This window comes from Papaver somniferum, unplaced genomic scaffold, assembly GCF_003573695.1.
Source record: "Papaver somniferum cultivar HN1 unplaced genomic scaffold, ASM357369v1 unplaced-scaffold_18, whole genome shotgun sequence".
Lineage (NCBI taxonomy): Eukaryota > Viridiplantae > Streptophyta > Magnoliopsida > Ranunculales > Papaveraceae > Papaver > Papaver somniferum.
Genome location: NW_020627707.1, coordinates 5,411,118 through 5,417,052, shown reverse-complemented (window position 1 = coordinate 5,417,052; position 5,935 = coordinate 5,411,118).

Here is a 5,935-nt window from a genome sequence, read left to right as displayed (position 1 = left end):
CGGCTACTTAGGTATGCGTACCCGTTTGTATACTTGAGCAGGTTATGTTCTAAAATCGGTTTGTTCATGAACTAATACATTTATAAATTAAGGAATGCAATCTTTTCAAACTGTGGCTATAATGTTCATGAATTGTTTCGAGTGAATCATAATCGATTTTGCTTCTATTGTGTCTTGTATACTTCTATGAGAATATAAACAATTGAACAACTCTAGAACTAGTTTCATTTGAGTCATTTGAACTAGTTATGATTAAGATGAACAAGGTTGATATGAGAGTGTTCATATGAATAACTTCGGTTAGCTATTGTTTAGCCAAAAATGTGTACACGTTTAGGTACGGTTAGCCATATCTAAATGAAGTCACTTTTCATTTGTGTGTAACAAGCTAAGTTAGATCTAACGGTTGAAAGATATTAGTTTGAGTCTAATCAGGTTTTCATCTAACGGTGAATATTGAATGCTTTGTTACCAAGGTAGCATTGATTGTAAACCCTGATTTGAAGACTATATAAGGGAGAACTCGAGCAGTTGTGAAACCTAATCCCCACAACTCCTGTGTGATACTAGTTGCGATTAGATTCGATTCTCCTTTAAACTAGGATTTTCCTAAAACCATTCTAGGTTAACGACTTAAAGATTTCATTGGGATTGTGAAGCCAGACCCAACTATTTTCTCTGTACTTGTGTGTTCTGATCTTGCTTTATTCTATCGTATTGAGTGCTATCTTCTCTAAGATTTTCTCGAGATTTAATCTCCGATAGGCAAGATAAAAAGTAGTTACAAACATCTTCGTCTCATCGTTTGTGATTCCACAATATCTTGTTTCGTTACCATACAATTAAGATAATTGTGAGGTGATTGATATTAATAGGTTTTTCTTCGAGAATATAAGTCTGGTGTATCAATTGGTTCCTGTTCACCTTGATTTATCAAAAGATGGAACAAAACTCATAGGTAATTATGTGGGAGACAGATTTTTCTGTGTGAGACAAATTGGTTTATCAAGTCTCCGACTTTGGGTTGCAGCAACTCTTAGTTATGGGTGAGATAAGCTAAGGGAATCAAGTGCGTAGATTCCTGCTGGGATTCAGAGGCGTAAGGAACATGACTGTACCTTGATCAGTGTGAGATTGTTTAGGGCTCAATTATATTCCAGTCTGAAGTTAACTTGGAGTAGGCTAGTGTCTGTAGCGGCTTAATACAATGTGGTGTTCAAATCTGTACTAGGTCCCGGTGTTTTCTGCATTTGCGGTTTCCTCGTTAGCAAAACTTCTGGTGTCTGTGTTATTTCTTTTCCGCATTATATTTGTTTATATAATTGAAATATCACAGATTGTACGTAAGTTCAATCAATTGTGAATCCTACCTTTGGTTGTTGATTGAATTGATTGACACTTGGATATTAGTTTTTGATACTGTCCAAGTTGTTTCTTATATTAATCAGGCTCACGGATTTCCATCTGTTTGATTTGCTGATTACATTAAGATACAGAGAATAACTCTTAGATATATTTCTTGATTGAGCTCGCTTTATTAGTTGGTGCTCTCATAATTACATTGGAGTTAATCCTTACAGATTGCCTAAACGAAATATTGGGTGTGTTCGTTAGACCTCCGCTTTTCAGTTTCATCATTGGAAATCATCCTTATTGATCTTAAAACCCAGACTAAGAACTAAGAACCACCATTAGAGCGCACATAAACCTCAAAGAAGAGATAAAGTCACCATAATAGTATAGATAAGTTGAAAACATGATAGCAACTAAACTAAAAAGCAAGAAAAGTGAAGAAACCTGCTCTGATTTATCCCAAGACAGACTAGATCCGAGCATATGAAGAGTTGCTAGTGGTGTTTTGTTGGAGAAGAAGAAAAAGTGAGAGAGAAGAGAAAATAAAATGAAAGCAGTGATGGAACTAAAATCTGGTTGTTAGATTTCTTGAGGTTTTACTTTTATTACTACATTTTTACGTTGCGAAAGAAGATATGTGTCATTGTGGATTTCGTTATTATTAGTCTGGTGGTCAACTTAGTCATATTGACCAGTATGAGTGCTAATATAAACGGTGGATATCTAGGCTGCGAATTTAGTAGTACGGGTACCAGAAACAATAAGCACCAAAAAAAATTAGTAGATTTTCACTAGATTAGCTCTCCTGGAAAAAAAAGGTTGTCCCTGCAGAATTCTGGCATACCCCGAACTAACGCAAAAATAAAAGAGAATAACAAGTGTTATTTTTTGGGAAATTAGGGTAAGGCCTCACCTATGGGTTACCCATAATATCAAGTTATTGATTAAAACAAACTTAATATATATATTTTCAATTCTCTTATATATATATATATATATAATATTTTGGTCTCAAATTATTAAAAAACATTCATACCCCATCACTGCTGAGTGTGGTAGCAAGACCTGCAACTCCTATTACTGTTTTTTTTGGTGCCTGAATGACGACCACAAGTAAGGGAATTTTTCTTTGCCCTTTTAAGGACTTTCATGGGTGTCATGATGGGGGGATTGGCATCAAGGGATTACATGTTTGGTTCCCCATATCAAGAGGTTACATCTATGCAATGCTGAAAGAATAAATGCTCTTCAGCAAGCCATCAGAAGTGATTTGGATGTGTTTAAAGGCTTAGATGAAACTTTGAGAACCTTGAAACAATGGTTGTGCTTTGACTGCATGAGCATTCAAGCATGGAGCAGGGCCTGCAAACATGAGGAGGGCATGGATATTAGGTCTGCAACGTGTGTGGTGTCTGGGGATGTACTCGAAACAATAGTTGGAGTATCAAGGCCTGGTTCAGTTCCGGTGCAGGTGGTGGACAGTGTCTTTGAGCTAACTGTTGAGACAGTACATGCAGTTTTCCAGATTCCTATTTACACTGTCAAGAGTGTTCCAAAAGGGTGTAGGATGGCATTCTCTCATGTTCTAAAAGATGCACTAATGAAAGTTGCGGCAGACCCAAAATCAGTCAGGAATTGGGCTAGTTTGTTGATGCTACCTCGCTGCACATTACGTGTTTACAGTCCTAGAAGCAGAACGGAGAAGAAGTCGGGGAAGCATAAGGTGCTGCAGCAGAAACAGATCCTTAGTGCATTGGAAACTTGGGGTGAAGACGGGGGAGTTCAGAGACTTGTTGGGGAGGCTCTACAAGTAAGGCGAACATGGGGTGTTAAGCTGGAAGAGGATACCGAGTCTGACAACAGGAGAGTCAATAATGTTTCAGCATGTTTGCGCAAAGTGGCAGACGGGCATTTCACGGCATCTGTTAAAGCCATTAGCTCTTCAAGGGTGGCACGATACAACGCAGATACAGTGAAGGATCTTGAAGATAAACACCCGTTCATGCCCCCTCCGCAGAAACCAACTATCCCGCTGGATGAAACACCCTTACTTGCTAAAGAAGGTACTGTTTTAAGTTGCATTAAATCGTTCCCTAAGGGGACTTCGTGTAGTAGGGATGGCCTCCGAGCACAACACTTATTGGATGTTTTTTGTGGGAATGGCTCCGATGTTGCTGCTGACCTAGTCACGACAATAACAAGGGTTGTTAATTTGTGGTTGAGTGGCAAATGCCCACTTAATCTTGCGGAGTTTATTGCTTCAGTACCTTTAACTCCTCTCCTAAAACCGTACAAAAGCATCCTCCCCATTGCGGTTGGGACGATTTGGCATCGTCTTGTGTCTAAAGTAGCAATGAAGGGAGTTGGCAAAGATATGGCAACTTACTTGCAAGATTTTCAGTTTGGGGTGGGGGTTTCAGGAGGTGCAGAGGCAATTATACATGATGTAAACAGGTTTGTTAGTAAGTTTCACTCGGACTCTAGCCTTACTATGTTGATTGTAGACTTCACCAACGCCTTTAACCTAGTTGATCGAACAGCCATGCTTCTCGAGGTACGTAGGTTATGTCCATCTATATCGTTGTGGGTGGATTATCTATATGGCCATCCTGTAAGGTTGTATGTGGGGGATTATCATATCTATTCTTATATAGGGGTGCAACAAGGTGATTCTTTAGGGCCTTTACTGTTTGCTTTGGTTCTTCATCGACTTATCACAAAGATAAATGAACAGTGCACATTATCCCTACAGGCTTGGTATCTTGATGACGACACTGTTATTTGTGATACTACATAAGTAGCGAAAGCACTTGCTGTTGTTCGGACGGAGGGGCCTGGTCTAGGGCTTATATTGAATATCAAGAAAACAGAAATTTTTTGGCCCTCTTGTGATGGACGGAGGATATAGGATGGGATGTCAAGACCAGACAATGGAGTCAAGTTATTAGGTGGTGCCGCCAGCCTTGATAGTCGGTTTGTGAAGGGACTCGCCATTAGGAGAGCAGAGAAAGATGTAGAGTTGATGCAGGTCATATCTAAGCTTCGCGATCCTCAGAGTGAATTGTTACTCTTACGTGCATGTATGGGTATCTCCAAGCTTCTCTTTGGGCTTCGTATTTGTTGTCCAGAGTACACTTTGGAGGCGGTTGATATATTTGATAGAGGCGGTAGAGGGCATTGTGGTTTGTGGAGGTCCATTCTTTGGGGAGTTACAGTGGAGGCTATCTACCCTGCCTATTCGATATGGAGGACTTGGTTTATATAGGGCTAAGGAGGCATCTCAATATGCTTTTCTGGCATCACGTGTGCAAACTTGGGGCTTGCAAGATCACATACTCAGGGATAGTGGAGTGGAAGTATGGATGATATTTTTTATACGGCCTTGAAGACATTACAAGCAACTCTTCCCGATCAAGACTTCATCAGCTTTACCAATAAAGACACCCCCCCAAAGCACAAAGTAACCTGGCGAGTGCTCTTTTTGGTAAAGTGGTTAAAGATATGGATAGGGTTTATGAGTTATCAGTCAGACAGAAGGCAGTTTTGGGTTGCTTACAAGCAGCGCATGCTCAAGATTTTCTTCTTGCTATTCCGATTGATGGTCTTGGGCAGAAGATGTCACTTGTAAAGTATAGTTCTATTCTTAAGTACAGTTTAATGATTCCTCTATACCCTTCTGATTCACGTTGCCCTGCCTGCATCACAGGGTGCTTAGACGCATACGGGGAACATGCAGTCCATTGCAAGGTAGATCCTGGGTTCAAATATAGACACGATCATGTGCGAGATACCTTATATGATGTGTCATGGAGGGCTGGTATTTCAGCAAAGAAAGAAGCCGCTGTCAATTTTTTGACGGACCCACTTGAGGGGAGATCGACACTCAGGCCAGCGGATGTTCTTATTTTTGGGTGGGCTAATGGGAAACATGCATGTGTTGACCTTATTAGGGTTTCACTGTTAGTAGGCATTGGACATGGTTCTTTCACGGTGGGACAAGCATCTTTGAGGGAAGCCTCAGGTAAGATGGCAAAACATGAGAAAGCATGTGCTGATAATGGACATGCTTTTATCCCTTTTGCTTTTGATACTTTCGGGTATTTGGCTCCAGAGGCGGTTGGACTTCTTACGAGGGTTCAGAAAGTCATGCACAATAATGTCATGACCCCCGACTCGAGAGAGTTTGTTTTTAAAAGAATAGGTTTTGCAATTCAAAAAGGGCCTGCGGCGCATCTTGTTGCTCGCTTGCCTGCTATGTAATTGTTTTTAGATTTAATTCATACCCTTATATATTTTCAATATCCTAACTAAAAAAAATTTAAATATAAGCCCAAAATTATTAAAATATAATAAAATTACGTTCCTATCACCACCTGGTGGGCCCGGGAAAGCGTATAAAATTGAGCGTAATGAAAACGCGGGCCTACAGTAATACCGCAAGTGCACGGTCGTCAGTTGTAGCTCGTGCAAGTACGGGTCGATCCACAGAGACTGGGTGTGTTTTGGAGTTTTCTAGCTATTTTGGGTTCCTAAATTGCTAGTGGGCTATGAAGCCTTTTGGGCTTTGGGCTTAGGGTACCTT